We start from the raw sequence: 21,890 nt of genomic DNA on the forward strand, positions 1-21,890 counted from the left end.
AGAAATGGGAAAGAACCAAAGACATTCTTTTCCAGTTCTGCTCATCTAAAAGATTAGGAGTCATCAGCAACAGTGACAATTATCACCTAATCTAAATCAACATACAATGTGCTAAGAAGCAGCAAGGTTTACTGCGGATAATCCTTGATGTACATAATCAAGAGCTACCGAAGTGTACTTATCCCTTATTTTTATTTTTAACTGTAGCTAAAGCCATTGTAATGTGTTTTTCTTTGTCCATTTCAATGTAGTAACCGACTTATAAATAGTGCAGTAGTTTTAGTCACCATTCATTCAAAATTACCATGACCCAGTAATATCAATATTGTCTTTCTTTCTTTCTTTTTTTTTTTTGCGGGGGGAGAGGGAAGTTTTAAAATTAGTCATCATCATAATCCCTCTGCTTAGCCACAGAATTCTGCAATCTTTATAATTAAGGAGTGGCTTTGAGAGCTTTTCCTTAGAAGCAAAACTGAATTCCTAACCTGTTAGAAATCAAATTTATGGGATTTCAAATAAGTTTTGTGAAATAAGGAGGGCAAGGGTTTATATCTGCTCAGTCATTCTTACAGTTGAGATAACATTCTACGTGTCATTTCTAAAGGGAGCAATTTTTTTCTGTTTATTTTTCTCCAACTAGTATCAATTTGTACTTTGGGAGTGAAATTTGGATTTGTTTTTTGTTTTTTTTGTTTTTAGGAAATAGATGTCTATTAGTTTACATAATCCAGACTGAATAAATACACAGTTATTTAACATAAATCCAGTGTTCCCTAACTTCTAACCCAGAGAGTACAGACATCGTTAGCATTGCATCTGGGATACCAGCACTCTCAGGATGGATGAAAAACAAGGACAGTATTCTGGGGATACTGAACAAAATGCAACTGAGCTGGTGAGTATTGCAAATAGTCTTTAATCTTTCATATCTAATATTCTTGCTTTTGACCTTTAACATTTAATCCTTCAAGAAAATTAAGTTGTATATCTCTGATGTTTGCTATTACAGGAGGAATAGAATCTGAGATTTTATTATCACTGATCACAAGTGTTGAGAGAGTTATTCAGTATGCCAAATAGTACTCTCACATCACTTGGGAATTTTGCATTAGACTTTTTGCTTAAATTTTGATATTTATATCAGAAGACACCAGAAGACAAAATTTAAGTAGATGGTTTGAAATATGTTTATAGCAAATATTAACAACATTATTTATATTTCTTAATATTTTAATCCAATGAAAATTTTTATTCTCATTGACCTACTTGTACATAAAGTGGTAATTTATGAAAAATGACTTATGGCAGAGGAATGTATGCTTAATATTCTAGTAATGTAAAAATTCTATTTCTTAGAACATATAAAGGGTCTCATTCACCATTCAAAAAAATCCCTTCATTTTACAAATGAGGAAAGTGAAACATTAGAAGTCCAGCTAGCCAAGGGCAGAACCAGAAATCAAACTCAAATTTCTCACATATAATTTACTCATTGTAATAGGTTACTTTTCAAATATCTGAACTACTATGTTCCAACAAAGAAAAATAAATTTTATAATTATCTTGAGGTTACAGAGCCAAGCCACAAGTGAAACAAAATAAATACAAGGCTAGGATTTGACATCGAATTGCTTTTCAACTTGAAGGCTGTATCTGGGGATTCACTAACGGTACCACCTTAGCATTAATGGTTAGCATGCCTTATGTGTGAAGGAAGCTGAAAAATGTCACTGCTTTAGTATTTCTTTATGTATTTAGTATACATCATTTTGTTTCTATCTCCTTTTCATAATATATTAAACGAGTATAGTTATGTTCCCATATGCCAAAACACTTATGCAATTTATTCCATTAAGTTAGATAATTAGTTAATTATGCTAAAAAACAGGAACAGTAAAATCAACTTCTGAGACTATGTAATAGTTAGAATTTCCCATTTTAAGTAATTTAATGACAATCTCTTACATTCCCCCAAAACAAGGAGCAGAAGACTTTTTTTTTATTACAATTATTCTATGATTTTAGAACATTTGAAAAATTACAAAGAAAAAAGAGTCACTCATGATCCATCCCAGAGGAAAACCACAGCTAATATTTTGCTTTCTGTCTCCTCTCACCCCAATCAAATGTAATTTTATTGTTGGTTTATTTATTTTCCCACATTAAATTTTTGTCCATTTTTTTTTCTTGTAAAATTTTCATAAAGCTCTTAATTAAAATTTAGAGAATTGAGAGCTTATGCTACTGAAACCTTCTATAAGAGGACGTTTATTTAAGCTGTATTTTTGTTCCTCTGTAAAGTTCCATGGTATTCTTTATATAAGCCCTATGGTATTTTATATGCTTAACCATTTCATGTTTTATTACTATTGTAGTTGCTAACACACACACACACACACACACACACACACACACACACCAAGGACTGTTACATATTTTTTTAATATTTTGATATATGGGATCCTGTTTGTACACAATTAAATTATGTGGAAATAATGCTAGTTTTATCTTCACATTTTTCATTATTGCTACATGTGGATGAGAACGTCTAATAAAACAAAATAAATGGACAAACAGAACAGAAGCAGACCCATAGATGCAGAGAACATTTTGATGTTTGCCATATGGGAAGGGGATTGGGGACCTAGGTGAAAGAGGTGAAGGGATTAAGAAGTACAAATTGATAGTTACAGAATAAGAATTTAAAGCATAGCATACGGAATAGAGCCAATAATATTTTAATAACTATGTATGGTGTCAGATGGGCGCAAGACTTATCTGGATGATCACTTAGGAAGTTACAAAATGTCTAATCACTGTGGTATACACCTGAAACTAATATAATATTGCATGTGAACTGTAATTGAAAAATAAAAAATGATTTACAATTTTAATAATGGAAAAAATATACCCTAATATTGGTGGTAGGAGATATTCTTCATTCTTGGCTTAAAGGAAGGTGCCTGGCATTTCACTGTTATACATGATGTTGGTCATTGGTATGAGGTCAATATTCCTCACCACAATTAAAAAATTATTCTTTTATTTTTATTTCTTTGAGATTTGTATAGTTTGTCTGCTTGTGTCACAACTGACTACTGAAATTTGTTAAATGAACCTTGGGCATCTATTGAAATGATCATTTATTTTTCTTCTTTGATCATTTGATATGAAAAATGTATTTTTATATGTCATTAAATCATTTCTAGAGTTTCAGATTCTCCTAGATTGGTTAGTTCTTCATTTGATACATGTAAGAGTCACATAATTTTTAAATATATTTTATATGTCTATGTTTCTGGTTCAAATAAACTTTCTTTACCCTTAAAAATCAGGGTTGGTTGTCTGTTTTAAATTCTTTCTCTGCAGTTACCCAGAAATCCATACTGTTCAAATTGCAGAACACACTGTTGCTGTAGATCATCTCCTGCGACCTTCCAGCCGCAATGGGTAAGGTTTTAAAACTGGGGGACGTGGGAAGTTTTCAGTAGTCTGTTAGCACAATGGAAAAATGGGACAGGCAGGCCCTGACTCAGACCCCCTCTGCAGGGCTCTCCTCTCCTTTAATCCTTCATTTGCTGCTGTCTTTTGGCTCTTCAACCCTTCTTCAGAGCTTCCCTCCACAATCTCTGGGCAAAACCTAGAACCCACAGCCCCCAACCTTTTATCAGTGCTGTAGTCTGTTCCTTTAAGATCCCCTCCATACTAGAGATTTCCCATTTTAATGTCTTTCTAGGCTCAGTGAAATTTCTTTCATTTATGTTTAACAGATGAAATGTATTTAATAAGTAATTCTCTAATTATAAACTTGCAGATAATGCGAAAATAGGAAATAATGATGAAAAAAAAAAGAATACTTGTAAATTTTTCTCATCCAAACATAACCAAATCTAAATGTTTTGATATGCCTATACATTACTTTTCTATCCATGAGGACTAATTCGATAACTAAATTTATACTGCAATGTTGATAGCAGATAATCACTTAATGTCATATATTCCTGAGGCAATCTACTTGCATTTGAGATGACACCGTATTGCTTTACTGTGAAAGGGCAACTAAGAAGGAATATTTTGTTCTCATGGGCTAGTGGACAAGGGGTGTGTGTGTATGTGGGTGTTTTTGTGCTTACTTGAAAGAGAGACAGAGTGAAGGTTGATACGTTGTGCTTTAAATTATATAATGTGGAAAAGGTTAGCCTTATTCTGATTGCAATCACTTACCTAAGCTGCTCCTATGTAATTTGCTGAAATATCCACTTACTGTAATCCTTTGCAGGTTATAGCAAAACCATGGTCACTCTGGAAAACGTTTCTGGTGTGTCTGCTGGCCTGTCTAATTGCTACAACCCTCGTTGTTCTGGTCTTATATTTTGTTCACTTTGGCAAGCACACCACGGGTACAACCATTGTCATTCACACAGATGGAAAGTCCAGTCATGTGATCTGTGACCCTGGTTCTACCTCATCTCCTGCCCCCACCACTAGTGCTACTCCTTCTCCTGCCCCCACCACGAGTGCTACTTCTTCTGCCCCCACTACTAGTGCTACTTCTTCTCCTGCCACCACCACTAGTGCTACTCCTTCTCCTGCCCCCACCACTAGTGCTACTCCTTCTCCTGCCCCCACCACTAGTGCTACTCCTTCTCCTGCTCCCACCCCTGGTTCTACCCCATCTCCTACCACATCTTCTGCCTCATCGAAGCAGCCTGAATCTCAGAGCACCCCACCACCTGCCACGGTGCCTGCATCTACCATGCAGCCAACTGAAACCACCACGGATCACAATGTCGACATTGAAGATAATGACAACTCGGATCACGAAGTCGTAATTGAAGATAATGGCGAATGACATTTTTGAGCCCTCAGCCCTCCTTAAACCAGGCCAACACTCTTACTCTGAAGGAGGCATGTCTAAGCTGTCCTGTCTTCTCTTCCAAGAGATTCCACAGCATTTGTCTTCCCGAGGTCTTGCCCCTCTTGCTCAATCATTTGCTGGAATTCCCACATGGTGATGACTCAGTCTTGGGACAGCCGATGTTCAAATGATTGGAAAAGAAAAACTTCCACTGAGCCTGGTTGACTCATCCAGCCGGGGACCCGGAGTTTTCTCTTCACCCCTTTCTGTACAACCACCTCGGTTATCGCTCATGAAGATTCCAGCTGCTGAAGAGGCCTCCAGGTGGACCTGCTCTACTTCACTCCCTACATGCTGGGTCTTAAGCCAGTATTTGCCATCTGTTATTGATTATTTCCCAGACTATTGTCAGCATTTGTATTCCAATAGGGAAAGAAAGAAATGTCCAATAAAAGTGGCTAGTGAGCATGGATTATTAAGTACCTACTGATCATTTCAGAAGTGTTCCTCCTATGGGGAGTGCAGAAAAAAGGGGTTGGTCAGTAAAGATAGGAATAATCAAGGAGGACTTCAGAGAAGGGCTGAGAGTTGAAAAGGGGGAACATTTGGACTTAAATAGATATAATTTAAACAGAAAATGAGAGGGTTAAGGGGGTTTAAAAGATTTAAAATCAAAAGCACACTTAGAATGTAACAGGTGATGGATTTTCTTTCTTTCTTTCTTTCTTTTTATTTATTTTTTTTTTTTTACAGAGAGAATGGGAGAAGGATAGAGAGTTAGAAACATCATTGATCAGTTGCCTCCTGCACTCCCCCTACTGGGGATGTTCCTGCAATCAAGGTACATGTACTTGACTGGAATTGAACCTAGGTCCCTTCAGTCTGCACGCCAATGCTCTATCCACTGAGCCAAACCAGTTAGGGCAGTGATGTATTTTCTATATCGGCATCTTTTCACTAATATTGTCAATATTATTTTCCATATTTAACATTCTGCTTAATCTCTAAACCACTATAAACACTACTTAGAAAATTTGAATGTTTAAATTGTTTTATACTTGGCGCTATAACTTATAAAATTATAAGTACATGGCTTATAATTTGCCATGAAACACAGACTCTTGTTCAATATTACTTATATTCTAAATGTTTGATACTTAGTAAAAGCATAGAAAGATTTCAATCTGGAAAAGACTAGAGTAAAGCAGTCTTCCCATTCCACCCCCAACCTCAAAACTCTACAAAAGGAAATAAGAGTGTATGTTTCTCTCCCTCCCCACACTATGGTATTAAATCAATTCATTTCTATTGTACTTGTGAAGAAAGATTCAATTTACTACCCTGTTTCCCCGAAAATAAGACAGTGTCTTATATTAATTTTTTCTCCTAAAGTTGCGCTAGGTCTTATTTTTAGGGGATGTCTTATCTTTCCATGCGCTAGGTCTTATTTTCGGAGGATGATTATTTTCGGGGAAACACCATAGGTTAAGATGTGCTTCCTTAGATGATTTAAACTTTGCTTTGTGATTTAAAAGTAAGAAGAGCTTTCAAAAAAAAAAAAAAAAAGAAAAGACAAATTAACAGCTAAAAATGTTAAACTTTTGTAGAAGCTGTTCTAAGTAACTAGATGTTTAATAAGAGCTGCTGTTTTCTTTCTTTACTTTTAGATAATATAGAATGCAGTGTGATAATACAAATATGATCTCTTAACAATGAAATTCCTACAGTAAATATTCGGTTGGAGGATATTGTAATTAAGGGCATGTGAGATTATCAAGGTTCTGTGCTTTGTAAAATAGAGATGTAAATGAGCTCCCAGATACTCTTTTGCTTTAGACTTTTATGGTTTAATAAAGTATGAAAATAGTAAACAGTGGTGGAAAATATTTTTACAAGTTAAAATATGTAACAAAAATTTTACAAAGTACTATAAAAATGCTGTGAAGTGTGCATATTCAATTAAAAAGTACCCAGTTTTATTGCTTTATTTAGCAAACATTTTAAAAAAATATATATTTTATTGATTTTTTACAGAGAGGAAGAGAGAGGGACATAGAGTTAGAAACATCAACGAGAGAGAATCATGGATCAGCTGTCTCTTGCACACCCCCTACTGGGGATGTGCCCGCAACCAAGGTACATGTCCTTGACCGGAATCGAACCCAGGACCTTTCAGTCCACAGACCGACGCTCTATCCACTGAGCCAAACCGGTTTCGGCTTATTTAGCCAATATTAAAGCCACACATGTTCTAATATTCATTTTAAATCTTATTCACCATACTCACATGACAGAAATCTATTTTAAATTGAGAAGCTTCTCTATTTAAAACATATTCTACAAGCACTTTTATGAGTCCATTATTTATTATTAAATGCAAAGTAATTCAGGTGGGATTAAAATGTTAAGTTTTCAAATATATTTTACCAAATAAGTGTCTAATTCACTTCTTTGGATGCCTTACTAATTGATGTATTTGGGCAGCTGGTACCCAAATATGTCAATTTATCTATATAGAAAATCTGCTGTAATAGGTAGCTGCCCATGATGATATTAAAAAATGTTTTAGGGAACCCTTTCAGAACTTTTATTATTTAAGTCACTCACTTTGAGATATATATATATATATCTCAAAGTTATATATATATATATATATATATATATATATATATATATACTGTATAGTAATTTCAAAAAGCTTTTGAACTTTGGAAGCATCTCTACTTTGTAATAAATTATTTGTACATTATTACTTATTCAGTCCTTAACTTCTTCAATAACCCCCTAAGCTTCTTACTAATTATCAATATCACCCACCCAAATGTGATATTGTAGGCTTTGATATCAGTGCTACAAACAAGACTAACATGTTTCTAGATTGTCACTTCTGGAGCTGATTTTTGTCATAGCCTCGTGAGAGCACTTAAAAATATATATTTTTAATGATTTTAGAGAGGAAGGGATAGTGAGAGAGAGAGAGAGAGAGAAACATTAATGATGAGAGAGAATCATTAATGGGCTGCCTCCTGCACACCCCCTTCTGGGGATAGAGCCCATAATCTGCGCATGTGCCTTCTACTGGAATTGAACCTGGAAGGTTCTGCAGGCCAATGCTCTATTCACTAAGCCAAACCAGCTAGGACCATGAGAGCATTTTTGAAATTTTGTTAAAGTCTCTCTTTTCCCTCCAAAATGGGCCTTACCATCCAACAGTTTCTTCCTCAAATCAAATGCAACACTCATCATTTCCCCCCACCAGTTTCAATTTTTAAAAATTATTTTTTTCCTATTTACCCCGGCTTCAAATGAGGCTTCCTCCTCATTGATTTCACACTTACCACACAGGATGAGTTTTTAAATGTCCATAATATGCCTGGCTGGTGTGGGTCAGTGGTTGAGCATCGACCCATGAACCAGGAGGTCACAGTTTGATTCCTGGTCAGGGCACGTGCTGGGGTTGTGGGCTCAACCCCCAGCAGGGGGTGTGCAGGAGGCAGCTGATCAATGATTTTCTCTCATCATTGATGTCTCTATCTCTCTCACCTTCTCTCCTTTCTGAAATCAATAAAATACATTGTAAAAAATTTAAAATGTCCATAATGTACCTCAAGGTAAAACACAGACAAAACAAAAAACATGGCAGATTAACAACAAAAAGGAGAAACCGACATCATTGTGCACAGAGGGAGAACACTACTAAGGGAAAGGTCACCCGTTAGCCAGCTCCTCATGAAGGAAAACAGCTCTGAAAGAGCTCGGGCGTCCACCGAAGAAACTTCAGCCACTCAACAGAGCAAGAACAAAAAAACAGAATAATTGTAAACACAGAGGAGGAAGACAGTTTAATTTTGCCTGAATCATCCCATCTCCCACTGAGGCATTGTGTAGCGCCCAAGGGAATTTCCCAGCTAGAAAATGTTTCCCTTGCCAGGAAAAGATGAGCAGGGTGAGCAGTCAGCTTCCCCAGCCCTTCCAGGCATCGCTGGAAGATCAGGCTTAGGTCTTGCCCCACCCAGACTGCAAAGCCGAGGCATGTAGAGATGGCTAAGAACACGAAGAAAAGCACTGGGTACCATGCAGCTTAATCATCACGGCTCGCATCGATCTGTTCTGCAGATAAATCCAGTGGTTTTTGCCTCTGAAGAAGGAATCATTGAGCAACGCAGCTCAGAGGACCACCTACAGATTTCACCAGTGTTTGCTCCCCAACTACTCAAGCCACCCGAGTGCCTCCTCACTCCCTCAAATCCCTGCTCCCACTGGAGCCTGGTGACTGCACCAGCAGCCAGGCCGTGCCACTGTGGCTGTGGGTGTGCAAGATACCAGCCGGACCTTCACAACGGATGCCCAGCCTCGTGTGTGCACGGGGAGAGCTGCTCCAGCTGTGCAGTGACACTCTGCAGGCCTGATACCAGTCATAGGCCTTACTGCTGTGTCCATCGCTGGGGGGAGACTGTGTAGCCATGGGAGAGCACAGCGACAGTCTAGGCCCCATAGCTGCTTATAGACTCAACTCAGGCCCTGTCTTCTGTCACTGGCCCGCACCACTGTGCTTACCTCTAGCTAGTCATTCCAGCGGTGCATCTCCCCAGCCCAACCCCTGACACTGCAGTGCACCTAGTGAAATACAGCAGCCTGAGTAGTATGTATACACTACTACTCAGGACCCCTGTAGCTACTCATGTGCCTGCAGTTAGCTGCAGCCAGGCTGCCCTCCCTGTGTGTCTGCAAAAGGCCTCTGCCACCACACAGGCACCTGAAGCTGGCCCCGCAGGCAAGCGTGCATACAGCACTATCTTTGGCCACAACGGCCGCTTCCGTGGAACATAGTCACTGGACCTGGAGATGCCGCTGAAGACCCCAACAGCCCTGAAGCCATTGCAGACTCCTGGCTCTGCTTGCCAGGAACCATGTGGTTGTTAATGTTGTGGACTATTAGCCTCAGCCCAAGAGACAGCATGTCCTCCTGACCCCCTTGCCACCACACACTTGCGCCCTACACCACTAGACTTGGTTCTCATGTGCTGAAATATGTCCCCACCCACACATAATAGTCCTCCCATACTGAAGTCAGTTCTTAAAGTCTGAAGAGGTGGCTCCTTCTTCAAATGTTGCAGACACCTATACAAGGCTACTGAAATCCTGGAGAATTAGAGAAACATGAATCTGCCAAAAGAATACAGTACACTTCCAGCAACTTGCCTGAAAGAATTGGATTTCCAGGAATTACTCAACAAAAAAAAAATGCCAACTACTTGTTTTGATGATTCTCAGAGAGCTACATGCTACACAGATAAACACTTTAACAACATCAGAAAAACAATGTGACAGTAAACATAAAATAAGAACCAAATAGAAATTTTGGAGCTGAAGGACTTAGTGATTGAACTAAAGCAGTGGTCTGCAAACAGCGGCTCAAGAGCCTCATGCGGCTCTTTGGCCCCTTGAGTTTTTAGCAAAGGCCAGCTTAGGAGTACCCTTATTAAGTACCCCTATATAGGTTAGGTTTAAAACATTTGGCTCTCAAAATAAATTTCAATCATTGTACTTTTGATATTTGGCTCTGTTGACTAATGAGTTTGCCAACCATTGAACTAAAGGATTCAATAGAGAGCTTCAACAGTAGACTTGACCAACCAGAAAAAGGAATTGGGAACCTTGAAGACAGATTATTTAACATTATGCAATAAGAGGAGAAAAAGAGTGGGGGAAAAAATCTATGTGACCTATATGGGGTACATCAAAACAATCAACTTAAAAATTATTAGAGTTCTAGAAAGAAAAGAGAGGAAAAAATGAACAGAAAGCTTATTTAAAGAAATAATGCTGAGTCAGGAGTAGGGGGAATGGGGAGGTAATGGGGGAATAAGGACACATATGTAATACCTTAATAAATAAAGAAATTTAAAAAAAAGAAGAAATAATGCTGAGAACTTCCCAAATCTGGAAAGATATTTGGGCATCCAAGTCCATGAAACTCATAGGTCACTAAAGAAACTCAAATAAAAAAGATCCTCTTCAAGACATATTATAATACAACTGTCAAAGCAAAAAGAGTTTTTTAATGAAAAGACAAATAAATTTCACTTCATATTCTTAATCCTTCTATGAGCCCCAGGTTCTCTTTTGTAAACATTCTTACAGTTGTAAAGTTCTAAGAGTGTCTACTAACCATGAGTCAGCTATAGTTAATTACAGGGTTGAAGGGAGCTGACTTCAGGAGCCAACCACCAGCAGCCGAGGATTCCGGTCTCCAGGAGTTTCACCTGGCACAGGTGAGCAACAAAACTCCTCCTATGGGGGAAAACCAGGTCATATGCCTGTGGGTAACCCCACAGAGCCCAGCCCTATTCCTGGAATGGAAAGCCTTACAAAGCAAGATGTTATGGTACTGACTATATCCCAGAAACCTCAACCAGGAAGAGATCATGGAGATTATCTCATCCAAACTCCTCACTTTTGAGATGAAGATTCCGAAGCTAAAATAAAGCGTAAGTGCTGGCACAGTGCAAAGGACTTTAACTCTGTTAGCTTTCCAGACAGAGTATTGGTGGTAACGCAGAAATGACATGATTCATCTCGGGCTCTGCACTAACATGAAACCTTTTCTGATTTCCATTTTGACTTTCATCCTGTATTTACTAATGTGTTTGACTCAGTTTTTATTAGTACCTCATTTTAATGTATTTTTTTTGAGTTAGAAGAAAGAAAATCATATACTCCAATGGAATTTTATTCTTCATATTTTAAAAAAAATATATTTTTCATTGATTTTTTACAGAGAGGAAGAGAGAGAGATAGAAAGCCAGAAACATCGATGAGAGAGAAACATTGATCAGCTGCCTCCTGTACACTCCCACCTGGGATGTGCCTGCAACCAGGGTACATGTCCTTGACCAGAATAGAACCTGGGACCTTTCAGTCCACAGGCTGACGCTCTATCCACTGAGCCAAACTGGTTAGGGCAATTCTTCATATTTTTTAATCATATCTTCAATTTTTTAAAATTTTTTCCTAGAACCAGGTTTTCTTCTTTTCAGTTCTCAAAGGGTTTTATTTGTCTCTAAATATAATATATAGAGTAGTTAAAGTGTACAAGGTCTAAAATCAGGAAGCCAGCGACTTGAAACGTGGCTCTCTGTGTGACCTGTAAATTACCTGACCTCTCTATGCCTCAGTTTTCTCATCCAGAAAGTGGACATTAAAAAGACCACTTACTTCACGTGTCCATTGTGAATAGTGAATAGATTATTATATTAGCCTGGTACCTGGCAAGTGTTCAATAAATGTTACTGAGGCTAATGCTGAATTCTTATGTCAAGAATGGTGTTACCCTTGCCAGCTAGCATTTTTCTGGCTATTGTTCCTCCTTGAATGAATAATTTAGAAAATTACAACCAATGGACATTCAACAAAGAAAAATGTCACAAGATTGTTGAAGCTTCTGAGAAAATATAACTTTGTCTAAAGCTGAATGGAAGTTAGGGATTGGGTGGAATAAAATTAAAGCGCACATAGCAAGACCCTGCAATGATGGCAAGTGAAGATCAAGTGGGAGATAAAAGGATTCACCTTCTCTCCTGGAAAGTGCATTGGAGTGAGGGTGCTAATAGCTGGCTAAGCCACATTAAGATACACACATCTTCTCATGTAAAAAAAAAACAAGTTTTACCACAAATTTAGCTATTAAAAAAATTGGGAACCAATTAGGACCATTTTAGTATAGAAAATTAAGATTTAAATTAAAAAATATAGAGTAAAGGAATCAAATATATGGTGGTGACAGAAGAAGACTTGACTTTGTGTGGTGGGCACACAATGCAATATACAGATGATGCATCACGGAACTGTACTCTTGAAAGCCATGTAATCTCATTAACCAATGTCACCCCAATAAAGTTAATTAAGAAGGTTTTAGTGAATGAATACATGTTTGTATATTTCAGTTTATACGGTACTTCAGATTCTCACAGACTCTTTTCCCCAAGGCCATCTTTATAACATATATGCGTTTAAATCAATTGCTTTTGACAATTGAGCTATTATCCTAGTCATGGGGGTGATTCAGGGCAGGAGGGCAGATTCAAATACTTCCACAGGTCTCTCTCCTCTCTGCAAAGTGTTCTTATCACACCAGGGTACCACCTGAGGAAATGATAGCATCTGGCAAAAAACATGGCCCTAGAACAGCATCATGGGTTCAGAACCCACACTGCACATGGAACCACTAAGACAGGATGGGGCCTTGCTTCTAGACTCAGCAGTTATGTACCTTTGGAAGAACCTTTCCCACTTACGGGACAATAGCTTCTTCGTCTATAAAATGGAAATAATCACACTGGTTGCTAAGGTTTGTTTTCAAGACAATCTGACATCATGGGCATGAAAGCATTTTGCAGCTATAAAAATCTTAACTATAGAGAGTGGCATTATTATTTTTATTTCTTTTCGGGAATGATGAAAAAATACTTGATTTTCAACTTTAGGCGCAATGTGGTTCTATTATTCTAGATGAATGAGACTGATCCAGTGTGGGACTTTTTGAAGAGAGACTTGGGTTTGAACATCAGTTCTATGTGTAAATTGTAATCTTGTCAAGGCCTTTAAACAAATCTTGGAGTTGGAGATAGTTGCGAATAAAGTATAAAGTTTATAAGATTAAAAAGAATTGTATTTTTCAGTTGAATAACTTATCATGTGTCAGTAGTAATGAAATATTCTTATGATTTCCACTTCAAATGGGTGGAGGGGCTGATTATTAGAGAGCACCTTTCAGATACTTGCAAGTTAACAGGGTTGATCATCTTATCCTCCAAGACCCGTGTTGGATTGGAAAGGAACCATTTACTAGGAAGGAGTGCACAGGTCTGCTGTGGCTTCTACCAACACAGGTTGATAGGCCTCCCCCAGCACCTCACCTGAATTTGGTTATTTCCCAGCCCAAGGGGTATTTTTTTTTTTAAGTGAAAAGATGTCTGTCTTTATGACAGTAATCTATGTTTTGGAGTGTGAGGGGCTATAGTGCTTCAGGGCAGATGTTCTCAGTCGGAGGGCTGGCTTCAGTGGGAAGGCTTGCTCTCATGGCTAAGTCATCTTCTGCTCGCTTTTCGGCACTGCACAGTGGTTCTAGATATTTATGGCACAGAATGGGGACATCCGTTATTTTCACTTGTCATTATCGAATAACTCCACAGATAAACAGTATGCATGCTTGCAAAAACATATCAACTCTGCTTTCTTAGGATCCTCTCTCCAGCTGACTTAATGATGAGTGAGCAACTCTCTACAATAGCCTCATAATTATGCTAAACCCGGTAGATTCAAAGACCGTACTAACTCATCTTCCCCCACTGCTAGTGTCTCTCCTCTTTCCAGGCTCAAATCTGAGTTTTCACCCTGATTTGTTTGTGAAGAGAATCTGAATTAGTTTCCTGTTGCCACTGTGAAAACTACCACAAAGTTAGTAGCTTAAGAAACAAAAATTTATTCTCTTACAATTCTGAAGGCCAGAAATTAAAAATAAATAAATAAATAAAGTGTATCAGGCTAAAAAATTCAGGTGTTGGCAGGGGAAAATCTATTCCTTGCCCTTTGCACCAGCACATGGCTGCATCTTGCTTCTGTTGTCACATCACCGTCTCCTCTCTCATCTCCTGTGATTACATCAGCCCATCCCCCAAATCCAGAATCACCTCCCCATCACAAGATCCTTAACTTAATCATGGCTACAGCCCTTTTTACCATGGTAGGTAACATATTCACAGGTCTTGGGGGAGTAGGATGTAGACATCTTTGGGGGCCATTGTTCAGTCTCCCACAGCACCGAGAGCACTTTGTGCACTAAACTATAATCCAGTCTGAACAATCCTTTGTTTCCGGCTCTTGCAGGAGGTAGGTGGAGGAATAATCTCTCTCAAGGCCCTCCTTGGATTTTTGCATTTTAACTGTAACTGAAAAGTTTCCCTCCATTCTGGTTAGCAGACGCACAGACAAGTATTAGAGTCAGCAGGGCCTTGAAATCACATACCTGAGGTGTGTGTGTGTGTGTGTGTGTGTGTGTGTGTGTGTGTGTGTGTCTGTTTTGTGTGTTTCTTCGCTGGCCCAGCAGTGTCCTGTCTTGAGCTCTACCTATCCCCATTTCCACCGTCAAAACTGGGCCAGCCAGACCCGATTTCCCTAAAGAGTTCAACATCATGTTGTAGCAGCCTTGGGCCATGCATCGCTGCTGAATGTGGGTGAGGTCGCCTTTCACTCGCTTAGATACAAACCCTCCGAGGGTTTCCTCAGCCCAATTTCACTCTTAGAGCAGGGGAGAAAGAAGAAAGGCTGGGGGAAGAAATAGAAAAAGGAATCATGAATTTCCCCTGTTACAGTGAACACTGAGAAGACCCATCCATTCAAATACCTTGTACCATGAGCACTATTCTCCAATGCAGGAATTAAGGGCAGTTGAGGGCCAGGGAAGTTTTATGCTGTTAAAACAGGTAGATCAAATCTATGGGGTTAATGCAAACATTCAAAACATACTCAACACAGGTATTTTGTAAACTGACCAGAATTTTTGAAAGAACAATGTGGAGGGATAGCTTGTTTTTATGAATTTTGTGGTTGTATCTTCTGGAAAGACAGTGGGAAATGTTTGAGTGTTCACCATGAGGACACCACTGAGCTGAGATTTGGAATGAATGTCACCAAATAATCTTCAGGTGGCCCCGAGGTTTCAGGCCAGGTAGTGGAAGCAACTATCAGCAGCTTCTCCCGTGAGATATGACCATCCACAAGAGCACAGTTGATTAATTTTGAGCTGAAATGTTTAGAAAATGTTAAAACAACATATGTACTAAGTTTATAGTGACACAGCTTTGAAGACTGTACGAAAGTTGAGTGCTTTCTTTGGAGGTACCAGGTTTCAGCCAGTGCGAACTCATTGCAGACTTTCCCAGTCACTTCAGAGCTGGCAATGCATCCAAAATCCAGGAGTTCCCCCAAAGAGACTTTAGTGAAATACCAACTGTAAAAGCTTGTGAAAGGAACCTGAAGAAAAGGAATAATTCTTCTAAGCAACACAGGTAACCCAATCACAGACTTGTAAACATAGAAAACAATGCTAACCAATCTGAGCAGTACACATTTCAAATTTGGTAACAGGCTGATGATTGCTACACATTTATAATGTGTGTGTGTTACCAAAAAAGATCTGCCCCAATTGGAATATATTTGTCAAAATTTTCTGAGGAATGAAACAATTTTTAAACAACAAACCATAAACTAAAAAAACAAAAGGTAGAGACATTAAAGGATTTACTGGCTCTTCCTGGATATATCTTCCAACCTCCTATTAGGAGAAGATTGCTAGTTCATCTTTTTCCTTTTTCTTCCCCCTACCCCCACCCACAATTATATATTATCCATAATCATTGGCTTCTTTTTAAAGTATAATTTATTTCTTAAAGACAAATAGTTTCTGCAATAAAACTTTACACAGCATGTTGAGAAAACACACATATCTGCCTCTGTGTAATTTAAAATATATATTGAGGTTTTTATAGAAAGGAAGGGAGAGGGATAGAGAGTTAGAAACATTGATGAGAGAGAAATATCGATCAGCTGCCTCCTGCACACCCCCTACTGGGGATGTGCCCGCAACCAAAGTACATGCCCTTGACCGGAATTGAACCTGGGACCTTTCAATCTGCAGACTGACGCTCTATCCACTGAGCCAAACTGGTTTCAGCTGCCTCTGTGTAATTTTTATTTGCAACCCCTGATTTCAGTCTGGATGTGACATCATGCTAATCCTTTTATTTCCCCAGAGCAAAGTTGACAGAAGAGTTAATCAGCTGCTTCATATATCTTTCAACACTAATGTCATGTTTTCCCCTAAAGTTAAAAGGTTAATGTCAGAAAATACTAAAATGTGGGACAGCCTGAAATGAACTAGTTGAAGCCAAAGCCATGTCTGGTGGAGAAAGTGAGGAAGGCAGGAGGCATCCATTCTGGCTCTGAGGAACAAAAAGAGTGATGGACCTCCTAGCCAGGTCCTGCTAGTGGTGTTTCCTAAGAGTTTCTCAGCGGCTTCCAGGAGACAGGAGGTCTCCTTAAGGACTCTCCTCTGTCACTCCCACCCTCCCAGCTGTCCTCCACACCTGGACCCCAGAGAGCCTCGGGGCTTCTGGGAAATGGAAAGTAGCTCTTGCTAAATTGCTCAAGACTTTGATGTTGCAATCACTTTCTTTAATAACCCTGAATGACCACAGAAATAATTGGAGCATTTTCTTCCCACTTGAATGCGCTGGCTCAGCAGTTATCCTACCTAAGACTTTCACAGAGACACTTTGATTTGAAGATTTATAGACTGCTCGCTAAGCACCTCTTGACAAGTGAGAATGATTGCAGATCCCGGCCCAACCCTATTTGTGGAAATAGCAGTATTACATATCACTCTGTGTAAAGAACCTCTCTGCGTGGGATAAAGGAACTAATGAGAGCTGCAAAGTCCTTCCCCTGGAGCTACCTTTCTGCCCTTTGGGGAGAAAGGGAAATCTTAACCCCAAGTATGTCTGTTCCCTCCAAAGCCTTCCTGACCAACCTTAGGCTGAAGTTACTTGGGCTTAACATAAGTAAACTCAAGTTTGTTATGTTTAGCACTTTTATACTTTAATAGTATTTTCGTAATTTGAAAAATAAAATTTGTTGACAGCAAAAGACTATTTGGGAAAATTTTAAAATTTAAATTTATCCTGATTGTTAATAGTATTAAAGATATCCCCTTTGCCCCTATTGGCCCCTTCTCTCCTGCCCCTCCCCAGGCCTTCAACTTCATTCAGAGCATCAGCATGCATACAATGGCGAGCACTATAAACATTTTGATGTATTGTTCTTTAGACTTCTTTTATTGTACGGAGGTGTTGTGTTTTCCCTCAGAACACAAAATAAAGTACCTCACTTATTGAGATATATTTCTCTTTTTATCTAGCAATATGTTATATTCAGCCCAGGTAAAAATAATATGATTCTACAACATGGTATTTTTAAATGGCTTTACAATATTCTATTTAAAAATCCATTTTAGCTTAACCATTTCCCTATGATTGGATATTTAGGTTGATTTCAATTTTTATGATGTCTTTGAACATGTACTATAACAAACATCTTTGAAACTAGGAGTAATTTTTTAACGTAAGATAAATCTCTGTATCTAAAATTTCTGGTTAAAACATGTACACTTTTAAGAATTTCAAACATTTTATCTAGTTGTTCTGCATAAAGATCATACAAATTTTATTTCACACCAAAAATATATGAGTGTCTAGTTTCTTGACACTATTACCAAATTAAATAATATTTTTAAATTTTGCCCAAATTGACATCAGAAGATTAGCTGAATGACAAAGTGCTTTATTTCATTACTGGTGAGATTGGATATGCTTTCATGCTTGCTTGTGCTATTTCATGTCTACTTATTAGAAAGTATGTTTAATAAAACTGTCCTGTTCATGTCTTTTGCCCATTTTAGTGGGGTCTTTTTCTCTCCTTACTGACTTATAAGTGATATTTAAACATCGAAAAGCTAAATAACTTGCCACACTGTTGTAAATTTGACTTAGCTATGATTCTTTAAATTTAGAAGCATAGAATTGTTCTTATCTGAAGAGCTCTCTCTATCTTTTTTCCTGTAGTGCTATGGCTTTGAAGTTTTTATCTAGCACTAAAGATTATATCAATATTCAAATGCAGTTTCTTTTTTTTTTTTTAATACAGTTTCTTATTGAATGTGTTTTTTTAAGTTATAACATTAATCCATTAGAGTTTGATTTGATGGGTTTCACATAAGGTTTAATTATCTTTATTTTTATTTTTTATTTATTTTATTTATTTATTTATTTATTTATTTATTTATTAATATATTTTATTGATTTTGTACGGAGAGAAAAGGGAGAGAGATAGAGAGTTAGAAACATCGATGGGAGAGAGTCATCGATCAGCTGCCTCTTGCACACCCCCTGCTGGGGATATGCCTGCAACCAAGGTACATGCCCTTGACCAGAATTGAAACCGGGACCCTTCAGTCTCCAAGCCAATGCTCTATCCATTGAGCCAAACCAGTTTCGGCCAATTGTCTTTATTTTTAAAGGGCTGGAAGATTACGTACATGGAGGTACTAAAAGGGGAAGGCACCTCAGAGAGAATAGATGGCTACCTGGTGAAAATACCTGCAAATTCTGTGCTCTTTTCTCCCCCCAAGTGTGTGTGGCAGGCAGTTCCTTGACTGCTCTCTCTAAGTTTCAATGTCTGCAAAGTTGCTATGGGGTGAAAGGAAATACAACTTTGAAAAAAAGGAGTACCTATATTATACCATGTTTCCCCGAAAATAAGACAGTGTCTTATATTAATTTTTGCTCCCAAAGATGTGCTAGGTCTTATTTTCAGGGGATGTCTTATTTTTCCATGAAGAAGAATATGGTACACATTTATTGTTAAATTAAAATAAAGGAAATTTATTACCTGTATATGGTACGGTAGTACGGTAGTTGTCAACACAAACCAGACAAACTGTGAATCCTACAGTATCAAGAATTTACTCATTCATTCAATGACAATCATGTCATCATCTTCTGGAACATCATCATAACAATCCAATTCCTGAATTTCCTGGTGAATTTCTTGTGACTCCATTTCTTTCAGAATCAGTGGACCAAATCTCTCATGTTTAGCCTAGAGGGGTCCTTATTTTCGGGGGGATGCCTTATATTTCACTCAGAAGGAAACCTGTAAGTAGGTCTTATTTTCGGAGGATGTCTTATTTTCGGGGAAACACGGTATATATTACATTAGAGGTTTGGAGTGGTGGGGATTGTGGGGTATAGAATTACAATTTTTATTGTTTTTTAAAATTATTTAACGTATTTAATTACTTTGTTTTTTAAAAATAGCTTAATTTTTAAAATTACTTTATTTTTTAATTTATTATTTTTATTCCCCCCATCACATTTACCCCCCCTACAGCCTCCTCCACTTCCTCCCCCCAATAGTCAGCACACTGTTGTCCATGTCCCTGAGCTCTTTTTTCCTTTTTGCTCAATACCCCTTCTAGCCTTCCCTCCCCCAGAGCTGTCTGCCTGCTCTCCATCTATAAGACTATCTCTAATTTTGTTGATTAGTTCAGCTTGTTCATTAAATCCCATATGTGAGTGAAATCATTCCTTTCCAAGCTTGATTCTAAAGAAAACCCTTTCAGGGAAATAAGAAAAGTAGAGGAAAATGGGAGATTTAGGGTTAAGAAAAAGAACACATATGATTCTTTTCCTATTCCACTTCCCAGTTTTGAACAAGAAAACGATTTGACTGCGTCTTAAAAGAACTTTGGCCTGTGCATTTCACTGTAGCTGCCCTTCTCCCACGGCTGTGTATACTCAGAGTACCACACGAAACTGGGTAATGAGTTCTCTCTTGTCTTATTTAAGGCTCTCCCCTCTCCTCCTTCTCCTGTTTGCACAGCTCTTTCATAAATGGTTTTTGTTTTGTTTTTATAAACCACTGTCTGTACCAAGTGATACAGGAAGTTAAAACATACACTTAGAGCCTAATCTGTAATAATAAAAGTGTAATATGCTAATTAGACTGGACATCTTTTCAGACAGCCTTCCGGATGAAGCCAGGGCTGGGAGGGAATCCCAGGTCCCGGGTGTCTGCCAGCGGCCAGAAGGAAGCCCCGGTCCTGGGTGCCAGAGGGAGGCCAGTGCTGGCAGCTGGGGGAAGGAAATACTCTTGCCTGAATTTCATGCATGGGGCCTCTAGTATTTATATAATTTGGCAATATTGGAAAGAGCATAACCTTGAGAAACTTTGGGAGTATTTAACAGGCTCTTACAAAAATGTAGATAGGGTTAAATATCTTTTAGTTATAAGGGGGTTTATTACTACCACATCAGAACAGATTGGTTTAGTTGGTGGATTTTTTTAAAGTAGATTAGTTTTATGTAGTTAAGATATATATTATGCCACGTGTAATGATCTTTTCTTTAAAAAGAGTTGTTGTTGTTGTTTTTTTGTTTTTGTTTTTGTTATAAGTACAGTCCTTTTTTCCCCTCTAAAGTTGAGGAAATGTTGTTAGCATCAAGCCACTTTTACTAACGTTAGGGTCTAATTCTAAAAGAAACATTTTCATGTTTATTTGTAAAGAGATAAGATATACCCTGAATAACAAACTATGAGCAAATGTTTTAAGTTTTACTTTACCAATAGGTGCTTCTATAGCAGTGTTTTTCAACCTTTTTTGGGCAAAGGCACACTTGTTTCATGAAAAAAATCACGAGGCACACCACCATTAGAAAATGTTAAAAAATTTAACTCTGTGCCTATATTGACTATATATAAAGTAATTCTCTTGAATAGGAATCAAATAAACACAAAGAAAGTATTTTATAATTACTTTATTATGAAATATTAAGTAAACAAAATAGTGAAAAATTATAAAATTCTTGTCTTGTCTGCACCTACGGCACACCAGTCAACATAGTGTGCCGCGGAACAGCGGTTGAAAAACGCTGTTCTATAGACTTTCTGAAAGTACACCTGAGCAGAGAAGAGGAGACATCTGGTGGCTGCCAGTTGGAAAGAATGCAAAAGTCACCAGAGACCAGGACCTAGAGAGGGTTCTTTCTTTTTCTCTTCCTTCTTTCTCTTTCTTTCTTTCTTTCTTTCTTTCTTTCTTCCTTTCTTTCTTTCTTTCTTTCTTTCTTTTTCTTTCTTTTTTCCTTCATCTCTCTCTCTCCCTCTCTCTCTCTCTCTCTCTCTCTCTCTCTCTCTCTCTCTCTCTCTCTCTCTCTCTCTCCTCTCTCTCTTTCTAAGACAATAATGAAGAAATAGAAAACGACAGAAGGAAAGCATATTAAAGTTCTTAATGCTTACTAGTTTTCCTTTTTTAACAACAGTTAAATAATTTTAAATTAGATTGAATATTTTAAAATTTAGATATGTGTCTTTTTCTCTAGCTAACAAGCTCTTCTAAATTTTTAATATGCCATGTTTA

The 21,890-nt window shown here is 38.0% G+C and overlaps 1 long non-coding RNA gene across 2 annotated transcripts; it reads left to right on the top strand.

Moving 5' to 3' along the window:
• Positions 1 to 491: 491 nt before the first annotated feature.
• On the top strand, positions 492 to 19,674 carry LOC311624965. 2 transcript variants are annotated; one of them, XR_014795417.1, is made up of 4 exons: positions 492 to 895; positions 3,370 to 3,450; positions 4,280 to 6,299; positions 19,638 to 19,674. It is a non-coding gene; the product is annotated as an uncharacterized lncRNA (long non-coding RNA). The 2 variants fall into 2 exon arrangements; XR_014795418.1 differs by lacking the exon at positions 19,638 to 19,674 and having other exon boundaries at positions 530 to 895; positions 4,280 to 6,435.
• The last annotated feature ends 2,216 nt before the right edge of the window (positions 19,675 to 21,890 follow it).

The sequence above is a fragment of the Pipistrellus hanaki genome, assembly GCF_964339955.1.
Source record: "Pipistrellus hanaki genome assembly, chromosome: 6".
NCBI lineage: Eukaryota > Metazoa > Chordata > Mammalia > Chiroptera > Vespertilionidae > Pipistrellus > Pipistrellus hanaki.